Genomic DNA, 18,865 nt, shown 5'->3' on the forward strand with positions numbered 1-18,865 from the left:
TGGTCTCCTTGTACATTGTGACTTAATCCAGGAAACTCTTTCATCCTCCCTGACGCTATTCTGTAATGCTTTTAGTTCATCCATTGTATCCACGACCTTCAAGGCAAATGCTTCAGCTGGTTCGAGTTCTGGTTCACTTATCAAATTCCATTCATCCCTGAGCAATATACAGTTCAAGGCACAAAATCTTGCGACTTGATCCGCATATGCATTTCCCAGGGAAACATAGTCCTGTCCTTTTGTATGAGCACTACACTTTACCACTGCAATTTCGGCTGGCATCTGAATGGCGTGTAACAATTCCCTTATTCTCTCCCCGTTTTTCACTGGGGACCCTGAAGAGGTCAGGAAACCTCTCTGTGACCATAGTTGCCCAAAGTTGTGCACAATTCCAAACCCGTACTGACTGTCAGTGTAAATGGTAACCTTCATCAATGTAGACAGTTGGCATGCTCTTGTAAGGGCTACAAGCTCTGCTACTTGTGCGGAATAGACTCCTTGAAGCCAGGATGCTTCCAAGACACCTGTTACAGTACATACAGCATATCCTGCTTTCAAAATTCCCAACCCATCTCTTAGACATGAACCATCAACAAAAATAATATGGTCATTTTCATCAAGCTTAGTATCCCTAATATCAGGTCGGGGTTTTGTGCAAAATTCAGTCACCTGAAGGCAGTCGTGCTCGACGTCTTCAGCGTTCTCAATTTCAGCATTTTCACCGGGAAGCAAGGTTGCTGGATTCAACGTAGTGCACCTTTTCAGCTGCACATTCGGTGAGCCCAGAATTATTGTTTCATACCTTGTGAGTCTTGCTCCAGTCATGTGTTGCGTTCGGGAGCGGGTCAAAAGTATCTCAACTGAGTGAGGGACCATGACTGTTAATGGGTGTCCCATCACTATTCCTTCACTCTGAGTGAGGCTGATACCAACTGCTGCTACGGCACGCAAACACCCTGGCAGTGCTGCTGCGACCGGATCCAAAGTAGCTGAAAAATACGCTACTGGTCTGTTTATGCCACCATGGGCTTGGGTCAAGACAGACAAAGAACATGCATCACGTTCATGACAAAACAATGTGAAAGGCTTTGTGTAATCAGGCATACCTAAAGCTGGAGCCCTGCACATGCATTCTTTCAATTCAATAAAAGCATTCATCTCATCTCCTTTCAGCTCAATTTCATCCAAGGCATCCTTCTGGGTCAGTTTCAGTAAAGGCTTTGCTAGAGTTGAGAAGTTGGGAATCCACTGGCGACAGTAGCTCACCATCCCCAAAAACTTCCTCACCTCCCTCCTTGTCTTTGGTGGACTCATTTGAAGTACACCTGTTATTCTTTCCTTCATTATTCTCCGTGACCCTTTCTCTATTTGATGACCCAAATATTTCACTTTCTTCTGACAGAACTGCAACTTTGAAGGAGACACCTTGTGTCCATTCCTTCCCAAATGGTTCAATAGGGCAATGGTGTCGGCTGTGCAGTCACTTTCTGTCTTAGATGCAATCAGTAAGTCATCAATGTACTGTACTAGGGTTGACTCGAATGGCAATTCTAACGCTTCCAAGTCTTTCTTTAGAATCTGATTGAAAATTGACGGTGACTCAGAAAACCCTTGAGGAATTCGACACCAACTGTAAACTCTGTCCAAGAATTTGAAACAAAAGAGAAATTGGCTGTCCTCATGAAGAGGCACCGAAAAGAATGCTTGTGACAAGTCGATGACTGAGAACCACTCGGCATCGCAAGGGACTTGAAACATTATCACAGCTGGATTCGGTACTACAGGGCAGCATTTAATTATGATTTCATTTATTTTCCTCAAGTCCTGCACAATTCGGACCTTTCCACTCGGCTTTATTAGTCCCATGATTGGTGAATTACATGGACTGCTTAACACTTCTTTCAATACTCCTTGTTTTACAAACTCGTCAATGAGTTGGGCGACTTTCATGAGGGTGTCTTGTGCCATGTGGTATTGTGGGGTCTGGGGAAAGGTTACATTGGGTTTTACGGTCACTTTCACTGGTTCCACTCCTTTCACCAATCCCACCTCTTTTCCTGTCATATCCCACACTTCCTTTCCGACTGTTTCCCGTAATTCAGCTGGAATAACTTCTTCAGTTATCATCGGAAAAAGGTTAATCAGAGGATATTCTTCATCGACAGTTTCCATCTCATCCCCTTCTACACTGTCCTCTTCTTCCCCATCACTGCTCGTCTGAATTCTAATTCCATCGTTCGAACACATAATCGAACATCCCAATTTGCACAATAGGTCTCTCCCTAACAGTGCTATCGGGCTTGAGTCACATACCACAAAATTATGTGACCCTTGATAGTTACCAATTCTGACTTGTACTGGATCTGTGATTGGGTTCGTCAGGTGCCTGTTTGCTACTCCCACTACTTGAACTGTTCTCCCTGAGAGTGGCAAATTTGGTACTTCAATGCTCCTAACAGTTGAACGTGTGGCTCCTGTGTCAACCAAGAATGAAACACGATGACCCATAACTCTTCCCTCCACATATGGACCCTTTTGATCAACTTCCAAGGATGCTGCAAGCACACAATTTCCCTCCTCATCTGAACTTTCACTCTCCCATACATTGTTTATTCCATTCTCACTGTGTAATGGGAACTGTTGTACTGTGCCATTTGTATTCATCACCTGACCCGAGACCTGTGGAGGAACCATCACTTGCTGCTGACTCACTGGTGCCAAAGGTATTTGCATTTTCTGATTAGGTACCATGGGAAACTGCTGTTGCATTGGCTGCATTTGCGTCATCTGCTTACGGGGCATCTGCATCTGCTGCGGCTGCATGGGCTGTAATCCCTGCAGCTGATTTATGGTCTGAAAATTTGGGTTTGGACCTCTCATTTTCGGTCCCCTCATTGTCTGGAATGCATTGACATCATTGTTTTGCTGACCAACACCTGCACCTTCCTGCACCACCATCGGGCACTCGCGTTTCCAATGCCCGACGATTCCGCACACGTGACACGGCATCACCCTTTTCATTGCCTGCACACCATTCGGAATTGCAACAGTGTTCAAATCCGGACCATTACTCCCAAAGCCTCCTCTGCCTCTGCCTCTCGCCTGTGGCTGAAACACCATGTTTCCCTGCGGCTGCGGCTGCGGCATCTGCTGTTGGAACCCTTGCAACCCTTGCAAACCTGTCTGAGCTGCTTTAAGTTGCATCACCATCACTTTCTCTTTCAACCTTTTCTGTTTCACTTCAATTTCGTCGCTACAGTATTTCGCATAATTCAACACCTCATCAATCGGTTTCGACTGCCAACAAATCAAATGCGTCTTTATCATCTGACTTATCTCTGGTCTCAGCGCTTCCACAAATCTAAACACAAAATGAAGCATGTCCTTCGCCTCTATTGTTTCCGTGCCACTGTAGTTCTTGAACGCCTTCAACAACCTCTCATAGTAACCATGAATCGACTCTTTAGCCTCTTGGGCAGTTCGATCAATCTTCTGCCAATCCACATTTTTCGCGGCAACCTTCGTCTTCAAATGCTCAATCACCTTATAGTACAAGCTCATTACCATAGGTGATGGTGCACCCGTATCCCTGTCTCTCTCTGGTTCACTTGTCGGCCAACCTACAGCCCTTTTGCAGTCTTCCCACAAGTCTGCCGGAACCACAATCTCAAAGAGGGTGTTCAGGTCTTCCCAAAGACATTTTGCAAGCTTCACAAACCTATCAGTCTGTTGATACCATTCAATCGGTTTCTCTCTCAGTTTGGGAAAATCATCCGTAAAAGACTGAATGTCGCTTCTGTGCCACGGTACATGTATTAATTTTCCCCCTGCTGTCTCCCTCATTGGTAACATGGTTATTGCATCACTACTCTGTGGTCTTTTCTCCTTATGCTCTGGGACACTATCTTACTTCTTTTCCTTTTTCTTTGCCCATCTACTTTCCCATTTGTCTAAGCACCTCCACACTTGTGCACTCTGCAGCAATTCTCTAAGGTGCGTTTTCATGCCTGCTGACCTCATGTGTTCAAAGTCTGTGGTCCCGAAATCCAATCTATAGCTCCTGTTCAAGTGTTTTGTCTTGTCTATCTCAACCCCATTTTTGTCAGCTGTTTCTTGCAACCTTCTATGTACCTTGTTCACTTCTCTCGTAATCCTGGGACATAGATACCTCAGCTCTTCTTCCGAGTAGGACTCTAACCTATTCAAACCCATAGTCCCTTCCACCAATTCTTCTGCTTCCATGTTCAACCTGACCTTATTCAGATAGTCTTCTCCCTTCCCACTGGCTGAGCTTTGTGTGGAATTCAGACTGTTGAACCACTGTGTCAGCTGTTGCGCATTCAACCCCATCAGTGTAGCATTCACATCGACTGCCATTGATGGTTGCGGCAACTTTTCAGTGTTCGATGATAGCGGTATCATCAGTGGGGGACTCGACCTCACCACTGTTGACTGAGCACATATGGGACTAAACTCCATCAAGGACCCAGATCCAGTTGGCAGAGCCGCTATCGGAGTTGTCTCTGGAGTGTTTTCTATGCACCTCCTTTCCGTCCCATTCTGCACCACTGATCCTTGACCGCTCATACCTGAGTTAGGCTGAATGTACAAAGGTACCGGTGGACCTACAGTAATGGGTAGGGATATCGCATCTGGGTTCTGTCCATTCCCCAGGTTCTGAGGCATGTTCATTCCCACACTATGGGTCATCATTGCCGGCATGCCTGTCTGACTCCCCGTCATCTGAGCATGTGCGGTTCCCCCCTGCATCTGCTTTTGAGGCATCAAAAACTGGGTTGATTCAGCTTGTGCCAATGTTGGGTTGCGACCATTCTGTACTCCCATTACGGTTGGATCTAGAATCATTCCCGTACTGTTGTCACTGCTGTAGTACCTTGGGACCTGCGGCTGATAATTTTCTGCTGTTTTCAATATAGGCACATCTGGATATATTCTCCTAACCTGCGGTATCTGCGGGGTGAACAGTAAACTCGGGTCCTTAGATCCCGATGGCGTTTCTGAACTCGGAGTTTCATTATTCTGTACCGGTGCCGGAGGGGCAGAACAGGTACTTGGACCTTGTTCACTCTCTGCATAAGGTGGTGGACGGTCGTTCAGCAATTGCATGATGAACTCCTCATCCTCTGACTCGTCTTCTCTCCTTAACTTTTCCTCGTCCTCTCTATCTTTGGAACACCTCCTGTTTGTCTTACAGGTAGCTTTCTTGCCTGTCGCCTCTTCTTCCTTAGCAATTGCGGGAAACAATTTTATCCCCTGCAATATATCTGACCTCCACACCTTCTTTGCATTATCCCACCTAGCGTCCGCTAGTGTCTTTTCTACCTTTCTTATCCTGGTCTCGAACTTCTTTTGCTGTTGTTGTCTAGCCATTAGTTCCCAAATCGCTAGAGCTTCAAACTGTGCTGGCCTTGGAGGTACCTTCATGTCGTACATCGCAAATCTCAAATTCTCTCGGATCCTTATATTGAATGTCCCATGGATCGGGAACGCTACGCTCCCATGTCTCTCTGTCAGCTTGTGCCATTGCTTTAGCCAAAGGCACGGAGCTACCCCCCTTTCCTCCATTACAATGTAAGCTGGTGTACCTTCGGGTGGCGTCTCCTCTCCTACGCTCGCTTTAATGTAAGACTCCCCCTTCATCGCACTCTTTAATGCTTTAAAAAATTTAATTTTTTCGTCTTTTATTTCACAGAGTTTGTAATCAATAAGTGACTTTAATTCCCGGAATACTCTTCGCTTGCCTTTCCCCTTCCAATCGAGCCCCACGGACTGCGTCCAATCCGTGCGCGACCCTTCTCTGCAACCAACCTATCCCAGCGCGGCTCCTAGTGACGTCACACTCACACACACTGCGGCTGACAAAGCCTCGCGGCTTGTCCTCCTTCACTCAGCTCCTCTCGTAACAACTTCTGGCATGTATCGCGAGCAACCAAATAATAATAAAACAGATCTGTCGGTTTACTACAGGAAGGGTAACACAATCGCTTCAGGACCTTAGGGATTTTTCACTAGCCTCTGCAGTTATTCCATCTTTCTCGGTCCCCACTTTCGCAAGCAAATTCTGACCCGCAGACTCTGCTCCCAACTTGTCAATGATCTATTCTAGTGCACTTAGAATTTGTCAAAGCCCGAAGTCGAAGTTTTCTTTCACTCCCTTAACACACGTACCGACTCGTTGACCACGCCCGGTCAACCTATTAAACCGACCAGACCACAACATAAAACAAGTGTCTCATACACTTTTCAACATACTCCGGAGTCTCTTGACCTCGCAGGGCCCGTCTCAACAACAACAACCACGTGGACCTTTTTCTGCACAAAGCGCCACATGCACATGAAGTTCGACGACTTCCCTACTCTCACACTCGGAGTCGCACCTCCGCTATTCTCTAAAATCCTCGCAACCTTTTCAAACAATCTGCGGCAATAAGCTGTGCAAGCGCAAAATCCTGACTTCACTCATACTGTCACTAGTACCGCCAACGCCGATTTCACACCTCCATTCTCTCCATTCGCAAGCTCCGAGATCCCGGGAAAGTCGCGGGGGACTTAGGGCATCATCATTCTCTCAATCTGTTTTACCCAAGAAAAATCTAATTCAACACCATATACTTCTCGAGTGGGGTCTCAAAGAGCGTAACCTTCAATTCAACACCATATACCTCTCGAGTGGGGTCCCAAAGGGCGAAACCTTCAATTCAACACCATATACCTCTCGAGTGGGGTCCCAAAGGGCGAAACCGTTACCTCTCGAGTGGGGTCCCAAAGGGCGAAACCGTTACCTCTTGAGTGGGGTCCCAAAGGGCGAAACCATCCTCTGCTACCATCTACTGATAGAGCGTTCCGTCCTAATAAATTACCTGTATTTGGACGCTCTTGGGTCGATGAATCTTTTGACCAAGTGGGGCTCTCTTCACCCGAGATTAGTCAATTTAATCAAATCAATAATCAATAACGAACATAAGCAATGCCCTGATCAACATAACACTTCACAATTAATCCAGAAAACATTTCGGCGAACCATGACCTTTCGGCCATGAATAACCACACCAGTTCATTCAAAGTTAATGAATTTATTTCCCTATATTAACAAAGCTAGCACGATATAAATGTGTCTCAACACCAAATGATATATGTAAATGAACATTAATAGCTATCCATAACGGCGAAAAAGATGCAATCTATGCAGCATTTGAATAACAATGCATTCGATAATAGCAACGCAAACCACTAAAACTATAATCTGTAATGGGCTAATTGCATACATTAGTCAGCATAACAAGGTCTCAAATTGCATCGTGCAACAAATGAATCCTCATCTAACCTCAAATTAGCATCTGCATGTGGGATTTCATGCAAAAAAACAATTTAGCAACATTAATTTGGAAAAACTCCTAACTAGGGCTCATATAAAAAATCAGCAGTTGGTTACCTAAAAAGAAACACAATGCAATTGTACATTTTCCTTTCATATTTACCAAATTCAATCAGCATTCAAGGAAGTCTTCGTCTCACAGGTACCGGTTTCGATCAGCATGGGATGGGGCCAAAGGGGGCAGGGTGGACGGGGCAATTGCCTCACAGCGGCAAGATAAAAGGACAAAACTACTACTTTATGCAAAGGGGCAAATCAAAGTTAAAGTCTCTAGGGCGAGAATTACTTAGAGTCTCTTTCTCTCGATTAGAGAAAGCATCAAAGTCTCATTCAAAATGGCGTCGAACATCAATTGGCATCGTAGAAGATGGCAAAATGACGAGGTCGGCAAGATGGGCCATAATGGCTGCAATGGGCAATAATGTCCTCAAAGGGTGCAGTGGGTAATGGCCGCTTTCTTCTTGTGCACCAGGTTTTTATAAACAACAGTTCAAATCCAGTAGGGTCTTCCATTGGAGGGTTCATAGGTTGGCTTCAAATTGTCCAATCAAAAACAACAATTCACAAGCTTCTACCTAGGCATACATTATCCTTGGAGTCGGGAACGTAAGTTGCAACATATTTTACCAATTAACTCACTTTCAGAGCTTCCATTGTCTGCACCTGCAGATTGACCTTGGAGCAAAGAAGAAGATGCCAGGCTGGCACGAAACCTTAAAGATAAGCATGTGAACCGATCTCACTGGAAAAGTACAGCTTCAAGCAAGAATACACGTTTTATTAGCACATTAGAAAAACACGAGCATCTAAACCGTGAGACAAGGCAACTAGGCCGAAGCCTCCGCTAAAGTTATGCTAAGTTAAAACATTTCAAACAAGCAAATCATGGCACACGTTTACGGTTATGTCAGATTAGTACATTTCTAATACATCACGTCATATAAAGCACGCTTATAAATGTTGGCGAACTACTCTAAGGGCACATTTGTCCCCGTACAATCTTTATTAGTTCGGTTAAAGTCACACTTGATTATTGCGGCACTACGTTTATGCGCTAATAAATGTAAAACCTTCGTTTCTGCGTCATCACATACTTACACATACACACAAAATTCACACTTACATACACTCTCTCTCACACAAACACACTCTCACCTGCACGCACGCACACATCATGCATTTAAAAACAATTTTTACTTACCTCTGCTGCCATGGAAGGACATATTCCAGCAACTTGTACTGTATTTTTATTACACTAATAGTGAATAATAATATATTATTCACTATTTATTAGTGTGATTAAAGAAATGACAGAAAACAAAGAGAGCAGAGCCCCAACTGTCGTCTATAAGGGCGAGCTGCCACTGTGTTCCTGGTACTGAATTTGCCACCTCTGAGGCAAGGGGTCGCAAATGCAGTGCCAGGGGTAGTAAAGGGCAAGCCAGGGTTGCAGTTGCGACTCCTGTTGACCCCCTTAGTGATGTCCATAGTTATGCTTCCTCCACCATACTCCAATTCTCTCGAGTATTTTTCTTGATTGTTTGATTATGATAGTGGTAAATACTGATGGTAGCACTACCGCAATGATTTGTGTTGTCATGTCTGTTATAACAAATTACATATCTAAATCATAAAAAAGAGAAACGATAGCTTAAAGTGATATTAAGAGGGGAAGCGTTATTTAATTGAATTGCAAGTTATTTGTATACTCATTTTTGTCAGACAGCGTAGCCTAAAACTTTGATGACAAAGGTAAACAGGTTATCCAATTAAAGTACCCTTCGCAGTTTAATTTTCAAGAAAGGCTTCCTCACTAAATGATGCACATGGCAAACTATTAATGGTCACCTACTGGACAAACGTTTACATAGCTGCCGCTGTATAATGAATTGAAATAGGAAAGACAACTCATGGAATGTCGAATGTGTCTGTTTCGAAAGACATTCCGTTATGACCTTGGTCGGCTCATTGTTCTAGTGACAGGGAACAGCAGGCTCACGCAAATCATGTTTTAGTGCCCCCGTTGTTTAGGCTTTCCTAACCTTTCTCTTTTTTTTCCAAAATCTATTCATCAAACTAGGTAGGTCCAAAATTATGTCAGTGTGAAGTGCAAAGCTGTAGCGCCCTTCAGCATCCTACTCTTCGGGGAACGCTCCTGCAGGACGGGAGACAGGTAAACTGTCCTGAATCATTCACATTGAATTCATTTTCAACTGAGGGAGACGTGACTCTAAAACCAAGGGTCCGTTTAAATCATATTCTCGACGTGACAGAGTAAGAAAAAGAGGCCAGACATGTTTTGATGGACCAGCAAAAACAACTAGAACAGAAACACATGTGTCCAGAGATGCACAGTAAAGGCTGTACCTACTTAAAGGTGAAATATTTAAAAATTAATGGAGTTCGTTTTTTGAAGATACTACATCTACCATGATGCAATGGGGCAGATTAATTGCTGGGATGTCAGGCAGGTGCGCTCCTAACTGTTTGTGACTTTAAAGGCTCCCTTGAGCTACTGGGCTGACGAGCTCTGGAACAGGCACCAGCATGCCAGGAAAGAGGTACTGAAACCGGGGGATTTATGGCAGCATTCCCAGCACCCCGCAAATATGTTCTCTGCTGAAGAAGGGACTAACCCAGAAACACATGTGTCCAGAGATGCACAGTAAAGGCTGTACCTACTTAAAGGTGAAATATTTAAAAATTAATGGAGTTCGTTTTTTGAAGATACTACATCTACCATGATGCAATGGGGCAGATTAATTGCTGGGATGTCAGGCAGGTGCGCTCCTAACTGTTTGTGACTTTAAAGGCTCCCTTGAGCTACTGGGCTGACGAGCTCTGGAGCAGGCACCAGCATGCCAGGAAAGAGGTACTGAAACCGGGGGATTTATGGCAGCATTCCCAGCACCCCGCAAATATGTTCTCTGCTGAAGAAGGGACTAACCCAGAAACACATGTGTCCAGAGATGCACAGTAAAGGCTGTACCTACTTAAAGGTGAAATATTTAAAAATTAATGGAGTTCGTTTTTTGAAGATACTACATCTACCATGATGCAATGGGGCAGATTAATTGCTGGGATCTCAGGCAGGTGCGCTCCTAACTGTTTGTGACTTTAAAGGCTCCCTTGAGCTACTGGGCTGACGAGCTCTGGAGCAGGCACCAGCATGCCAGGAAAGAGGTACTGAAACCGGGGGATTTATGGCAGCATTCCCAGCACCCCGCAAATATGTTCTCTGCTGAAGAAGGGACTAACCCAGAAACACATGTGTCCAGAGATGCACAGTAAAGGCTGTACCTACTTAAAGGTGAAATATTTAAAAATTAATGGAGTTCGTTTTTTGAAGATACTACATCTACCATGATGCAATGGGGCAGATTAATTGCTGGGATGTCAGGCAGGTGCGCTCCTAACTGTTTGTGACTTTAAAGGCTCCCTTGAGCTACTGGGCTGACGAGCTCTGGAGCAGGCACCAGCATGCCAGGAAAGAGGTACTGAAACCGGGGGATTTATGGCAGCATTCCCAGCACCCCGCAAATATGTTCTCTGCTGAAGAAGGGACTAACCCAGAAACACATGTGTCCAGAGATGCACAGTAAAGGCTGTACCTACTTAAAGGTGAAATATTTAAAAATGAATGGAGTTTGTTTTTTGAAGATACTACATCTACCATGATGCAATGGGGCAGATTAATTGCTGGGATGTCAGGCAGGTGCGCTCCTAACTGTTTGTGACTTTAAAGGCTCCCTTGAGCTACTGGGCTGACGAGCTCTGGAGCAGGCACCAGCATGCCAGGAAAGAGGTACTGAAACCGGGGGATTTATGGCAGCATTCCCAGCACCCCGCAAATATGTTCTCTGCTGAAGAAGGGACTAACCCAGAAACACATGTGTCCAGAGATGCACAGTAAAGGCTGTACCTACTTAAAGGTGAAATATTTAAAAATTAATGGAGTTCGTTTTTTGAAGATACTACATCTACCATGATGCAATGGGGCAGATTAATTGCTGGGATGTCAGGCAGGTGCGCTCCTAACTGTTTGTGACTTTAAAGGCTCCCTTGAGCTACTGGGCTGACGAGCTCTGGAGCAGGCACCAGCATGCCAGGAAAGAGGTACTGAAACCGGGGGATTTATGGCAGCATTCCCAGCACCCCGCAAATATGTTCTCTGCTGAAGAAGGGACTAACCCAGAAACACATGTGTCCAGAGATGCACAGTAAAGGCTGTACCTACTTAAAGGTGAAATATTTAAAAATTAATGGAGTTCGTTTTTTGAAGATACTACATCTACCATGATGCAATGGGGCAGATTAATTGCTGGGATGTCAGGCAGGTGCGCTCCTAACTGTTTGTTTAGAACAGGAAGGGCCCTGAGGAATATCTACTAAAGTTAAAAGGCACGACCCTTGTATCCTTTAGAATTAGCTATTTAGCTATTGCATCGGAGCCTTCTTTCCTTTTTAAGGGGAGGAAGAAGCGCCATTTCAGCTGAGGTAAGGGCACGGTCATAAAAATCATTTAAAAATAAATGACTGAGGTTAAGGTCAGATTCTACCCTGGTCTGCAATTCTCAGTGGAACAAGCCTTGGCAAAGCCAAAAGCTCTGCTTTTAATGTTCTAACACGAAAGTGTGAGCGCATTAGAGCAAACTGCTGCATTTGACCTAATTTTCCAAACCATCCTCGCCCATCACCTACATGACATGGGAATACAAGAACATGCATGCCAACAGATTTGCTCCTTCTGGACTGCAAGGACAGAGTCAGTTAGCCTTGCACTGTACATCTCAGACACCCGCAACTTTGTTGCAGAGGTCTGCTAGGATCCACCCAGCAGGTTGAGCCTGACACCTTTCAACACATACATGATCTCTCTAGCCAATATGATCCACTTTCACAACATCAAAATCCTCTCCTATGCTGACAATACTCAACTCATTCTCTCCCGCATGGACAAGACACCAAGTAGCGGATCAAGTTCAATACCTGAATGACTGGCATTGCCCTCTGGTTGAAGAACTAAACACCAACAAGAAGAAAATTGAGATCTTCAGGAAAAGCACGTCACCATGGGACACCACTTGATGGTCAACAGAGCTAGTACTGACAACCATAACCCATGCCAAGAACTTCAAAATCATCATAGACAGCAAACACAACAAGAACACCAAACTCAATGCCATCATTACCTCATGCTTTCATACCATGAAGATGCTAAGGAAGATTTTCAAATGGCTCCCAATCAGCACCCAGAAAACCATCACACACAGAGTTCTTACAAGCAAGCTGGACTCTGGGAACACCCTCAATACAAGGATCAACAAAAACCTCACCAGACAGCTGCAGACCACTCAGAATTCAATGGCCAAAATCACTCTCAACCTCCCATGCCAGACTCACATCACATCACATTTAACGGAGCTCGATGGGCTCCCTATACAGAAACAAGCACAATCATACCTCAACAATCGCATCTGCTTTTACAAACCTTCCAGATACCTTCACTCATCCAGACTCCTACTTGCACCCATCCACCCATACTGAAAAACAGATGCAACAGTCAAGCCTTCTCCTGCTTCACTTGGTGTCGAACAAGCTGCCACTACACATCAGATCCTACTCCCCACTTCTTGAATTCCGCAGGAAGCTGAAAATCTGCCTTTTCGAGTACTCCCACTGGGCCCTAAGTTTGACTGGACTAACACCCACTCAGCACTAGAACACTCTCCTGACTTTACAAATTTCCATAACTTAACATAACATGACATAACATAACATAGCATAGCATAACATAACATAACACAACATAATACAACATAATATAACATAACATAACTGGTGGGCAAAAAGTAGAAGGTAGGGAGAGGACAGTAGTCACTCAACCCTTGCAGTTTAATGCAACCATTTAAGTGAAATGGCAAGACCACACCTACATAGCAAATCACATCAGGTAACAGATAAAAACTCCACTGGACTGTGCCAAATTGTGACTGACAAAGTCTCCAGTAAAAGAAGCAGATAGAAAAAAGCTAATGGTTGAAAGAGGTGGAGCCAAAGCCTGTTCAGTGAATACTGCCAGTAATAGGTCTGCATGAATTGGTCTGTATGATAGCTGTCCTGTGTTCAGAAGATCTGAAAAGTTGTAGTAGTACATTTTTCAATAGACCCAAGTTCTTCACTAGTTCACTTTCTACCTTACTCAGGCAGTTCAATGAATGGGTCTGGTAGGCTCTAAACTTTACAAAAATGAACATTAATCCTAGCTTGCTTGTGTAACCTCTGTTATAGGAACAGCATGTGGAAACAAAACTCAATAATGACTTTACCTCTATTTATAGTTGTGGAAAGCCCTTAGTCCCTTTCCTGCCATGTATCTTGCCCAAGAGAGAAACACACATACAAAGCTGCAGAATGCCATACTCAGAATATATTTTCCAATCTGTCACTGTAACAGCAGGGCTGATACAACAATTAGCAGCCACAGCTCACCAGAAAATGGAGGTACATAAATCTCATATGAGGAGCATATAATCACTCATTCTGTAACTTGTTCTCTACTCCTAGTAGCTCACATTGATTCTAGTAAAGTGACGGTTCGACCTGGGAGACGTTTTAGTGCTGTTGGTAAAATTTCTCAACTGCCACATTACACAATTTTCTGTAATTTTCTTGTACTGAGACTACTTCACACAGAAAGTGTCTTGCTGAGAGTCTTTTTTGCTTGAACCAGTTTCCTGTCCGTATCTCTTGTGATATTTTGATGTGATGTGTGCTTTTGCATTAAAGATGTAATGCAAGATACCTGCAAAACCACGTTTCAAAGTGTATATATAATTAAGCAAACCTTTATGAAGTTTTGTAAAGTCTTACCTAAAAAGTACACAATTTTGCATACATATCGTTTTAATCCTTATTACTTTCCAACAGGGGCACTGTCTTCCTCCATGACCAGGTAAACCCAGAAGTGTCCTACAACTGCTCTGGAGTGGTGCCACAATTAACAGTGAGGCTGGCTTGCATCATGTGAACCACTGTAAGGATAATTATCCCTAATCCTTTTTGGTCCACATCAATGTAGTACTACAATTCCTGTTAGGAAAGTACAAAGCTAGTGACAATGGCTGTGGACCAAAGTTTGAGGGAAGGTTCTATTTCACAATGGTAAAATCAAGGTCCATGCACAGTGCACTGAGCTCATTAACAGGACAGGGTGCACTTGGTGATGCCTTGCATTTGCGTCGCCCACATACTATGAAAAAATGGATGAAGTATGTCTTCCCTCTTTATGGATCGTCAGGAAGGGAGTCACACATTCTTCTAGAAGGAATCATTCAGCATCATAATCATAATAAAAATATATTTCCACATAGCAATAGATTTTCATTTTTTGAAAAATCAAGCATTGCACTCTTTTAAAGAAGCTGTAATGCATCTATATACACACTGTCAATAAATAGTAAAGAACATCTTTCAAAGACAAACTTCATTACATATCCTTAGTATTTACCAATGGTCATTTAGGACCAGATGTAGGAAACTTTTGTGAGTCGCAAATGGCCCGAATCGCAATTTGCGACCCCGCAAAATCGAAAATGGGATGCAAAAATCCCATTTCCGACTCGCAAAATGCGACGCAAGCCATTACCGACTCGCAAAAATAGCAACCCCATTTTGCGACCCGCTAATAGGAAGTCGCAATTTGCAAGTCGCAACCCAAATGCAATAGCCACTCGCAAATTGCGACTTGTCGCAAAAAGCCCATTTTGCACTTCCAATTTACCACTAACTCAGAGCAGGTGGTAACCAGAACCAAAGTATAAAAGGAGACCCAGAAGGCACCTGGGTTACTCAAGATGGCAGAGATATATGTGATAGGAATGAGAAGGAGAGCCCACGCCGCCCAGCAGAGGAGGAGGAGGAGCCAGAGACAGGAGAAGATTTAAAGAACCAGGCAGACACTTTTTCAACAAAATGAGGAGGAGATTTATGAGAAATATAGACTCAGCAGTGTAGCAATACTAGAGTTAATAGAATTACTCAATCCACAGCTACAACGCCAGACTGTGCGCGGCTGCGCCATCCCTACGCATGTGCAAGTGCTTTGCTCACTGCACCTCTTGGCCTCGGGTAGCTATCAGGGGGTCATTGCGGTGGCAGGTGGGGTCTCCCAAAGTTCACTCTCACGGTTCTTCAGGGCATTCCTAGATGCCTTACTCACACACATGTCCAGATACATATACCTACCCAGGAATGAGGCAGAAATCAACAGCACCAAGTTGGAATTCTACAGGATTGCCAACTTCCCCCATGTCATAGGGTGTGTAGACGGGACACATATACAAATATGCCCTCCTGCAAACCTGGAATATCTGTTCCGCAATAGGAAGTGTACCCACTCACTGAACATCCAGGTGGTATGTGACGCCCATTATGTTATCACTGACATGGTTGCCAAATTCCCAGGGAGTACACATGACTCCTACATTTTCAGGCACAGTGGGATACACCAACGCCTAGAACGTGGGGAGTTTGGAGACGGATACCTCCTAGGTATAGCTGAATACACCTTGCAGACATACACACAGGTCAATGTGGAACCCATCTATGCCCAGCTAACATTGTACATTTTGTGCCACACAGGTGACAGTGCATATGCATTTCGACCATGGATACTTACCCCGTACTTAACACCCAGCAATGAGACAGAGAGGCGATACAACAGTGCACATAGGAGGACCAGAAATATCATAGAACTGACCTTTGGACTGCTGAAAGCAAGATTCAGATGCCTCCACAGAAGTGGAGGTGCCCTCCAGTATACCCCACTAACAGCTTTCAAGATCGTTGTCGCATGCGCTATACTGCACAACATTGCCACCAGATGTGGGCTACCTCTCACCCCTGAAGACCCTGATTCAGAGGATGAAGAGCAAGAGCGACCACATCGCCATCATGGGGATAGAAGCATTGCAAATCAAGGCAGACTGAGACGGGAACACATTGCAAACCAATACTTTGGAAGGTACGTGCTAACTGTCACCACACTCACTAATGTCACACACAAAGAGTCCAGGTGTGAAGTGGAACTAACAAGTGATTTAATTTGTGCACCCAAAAAAACTATATGCATTGACAACAGTTCAGGGGCTGTAACAGTCCACCTGGCATGAGGACACATTGACCTCATGTGCCCCAACCCCAGGACGGTGTGGAGCTCATATCCTACGCCGGCCTCGGCCAGCATGGCTGGTACCAGGGGTGTCAGCAGTGCCCTGCCTTGCGCTTCCACTGCGCAACACCCTGGTGTCACTGGCAGAGACACTGCTGAAGGTGGAGCCCTCCTCGCTGTCTTGCGGCGTGTCAGCCGCGCCCCTGGCCACCTGCCGTGCCTCCATTATATCAACAGCGTGGCTGGGACGGCCCAGTCCACGTGCCACATCACTGGCAAAGTGGCCCATGTCAACTTGGAGGCTGACCATGCGCCTAGAACGGCCAGTAGTGTTCACAGCCAGCCTGACTACGGAGGCAGACATGCGGTCCAGCCGGTTAAGTAGCTGCCTGTCACGACGCCTTGCACCCTCTCTCTCAGTTATGAGTTCGGCCACAAGTTGCCTCATGGAGAGTGCAAGGTCGCCCACATGTGTGTTCAGTTGTTGCAACTCCGTGTGTACAAGCTGCATACTGCTGCTTTGGTTTCGCTCCATGCGCCGCATTGCCCCTGAAATTCTCCTAATCTACTGTGTTTGCAGGCGCTGACCCCGTAGGAGTGCGGCCTCAGCTGGTGACATGGAGGCGTCCCCTGACTCTGCCTGTAGCTCTGGTGGTACATTTACACGTCGCCTGCGACGCAGTGGACGCTCCGTGTCTTCTACAGTGGCACTGTGGCTGGGACCAGGTGCTGGATCACACACCAGTATGGCAACTGGTGTATCATGAGGGGACTGAGTGTTGGTGGTGCAGGTCTCAGTGGTGGCTAGTCCTGATTCACCTGTTGGCTGGTGGCTGACCAGTGGCCCCTGGATGCTTTGGCTGGTGGGGGTGTCTTGTGGGAGACCTGTGGGACATAGGGAACACACTGTCAGTATCTACTATCTGTTATCAACTTCCTAATAAACTGTTGCCTATCAACTGCCTACTTGACTACATTGCCCATAATGCACCATGCAGGTGGTTGCTACTCTGAAATGGAGCTATTTTGGTTGTGCATGCTACTGTGTACAAGGTGGGTGGGGGTATGGCATAATTGAGGGTACATGCATGTCTCATGGTACTCACCGGTTGATGGTCCTGGCTCTGATGTATCCAGCTCTCCCACCCCGCACACTGCCTCTGGCTCAAGGGTCTCCTCAACTCTTTCCTCCAGGGGTGTGGGTGGTGGTATTGTGGATGGTCCCCCTCCAGTGCCCCTCATCTCCCGGAGCCGCTCTGCCACCCTCTCCTTGGTCCGGGAGCGCAGGTCATACCACCGTTTTTTTAACTCATCGATGCTCCGGTGGCTGACAGCCAGGGAGTTCACTTTGGCTGCCCTCCCAAAAAGTTGGTCATGGTGTTGGCAGCACTCCTCTGTCAGCACCTCCAGCTCTTTCTCTGCAAATGTAAGTTTGCGCTTCCTTGGTGTCTCAGCCATGGTAGCTGCTGTTCTCTCTGTTTGCAGTTCTGCTGTTAAAATGGGTGTGGTCCTCCCTCCTCCCAGGTGTATTTGTAAACTTCCTGGCTGTGATGTCATCATCATGAGCCAGGAAGTGTTTTCCAGAGTGTTGTGCAGCACCTGCATTCAATTTGCGGCACAGTCGCAATTTGCGACACCCACTTGCAAATTGCGTGTTCATTTTTAACGCGGTCGCAAACAGCGACCTCGCAAACAGCGGACTCGCAATCTGTGGTGCGACTTCATTTGCGAGTCGCAAATTGAAGTCGCGTTTTCTTCTTGGATACCATTTAGCGAGTCGGAAATTGCGAGTCGCAACGACTCGCAATTTCCGACTCGCTAAATTTTTCCTACCTACATCTGGCCCTATGTTACAACAATAATATTGTCAATGTGGTGACTCTCCTGCAAGGGACAATTTCTGCTCCATGTCGCCCTCATGTGGCTTGCCAGCTGGAATCCCTTTAGGGCTGCCCTGGGGGCTAGCCCTCACACGCACTTCACAGACCAGTTGTCAATTCTCATAACTGCTAAAAAGTTCTACTTGCAACTTACATTTGAGCATATACCCAGGCAGACAGTCATGCAATAGCATCACCTATTAATGAACCTAAAACAAGTTACCTTGCCTCCATATCCATCATCGTTTGTTCCTAAAAGAGACACATTAACAACTTTGTCTAATGCATTCCGTCACACAGGCTTGCCTTGCAGTCTGTTGAACAATGCAGCTACTGCAATCACACGCCTCTCTACATACACAGTCACCCTTAATTGTATGGTAAGTAGACCTGTATTCTCCTCTAATAGAACCAGCC

This window comes from Pleurodeles waltl, chromosome 6 (assembly GCF_031143425.1).
Source record: "Pleurodeles waltl isolate 20211129_DDA chromosome 6, aPleWal1.hap1.20221129, whole genome shotgun sequence".
Classification (NCBI taxonomy): domain Eukaryota; kingdom Metazoa; phylum Chordata; class Amphibia; order Caudata; family Salamandridae; genus Pleurodeles; species Pleurodeles waltl.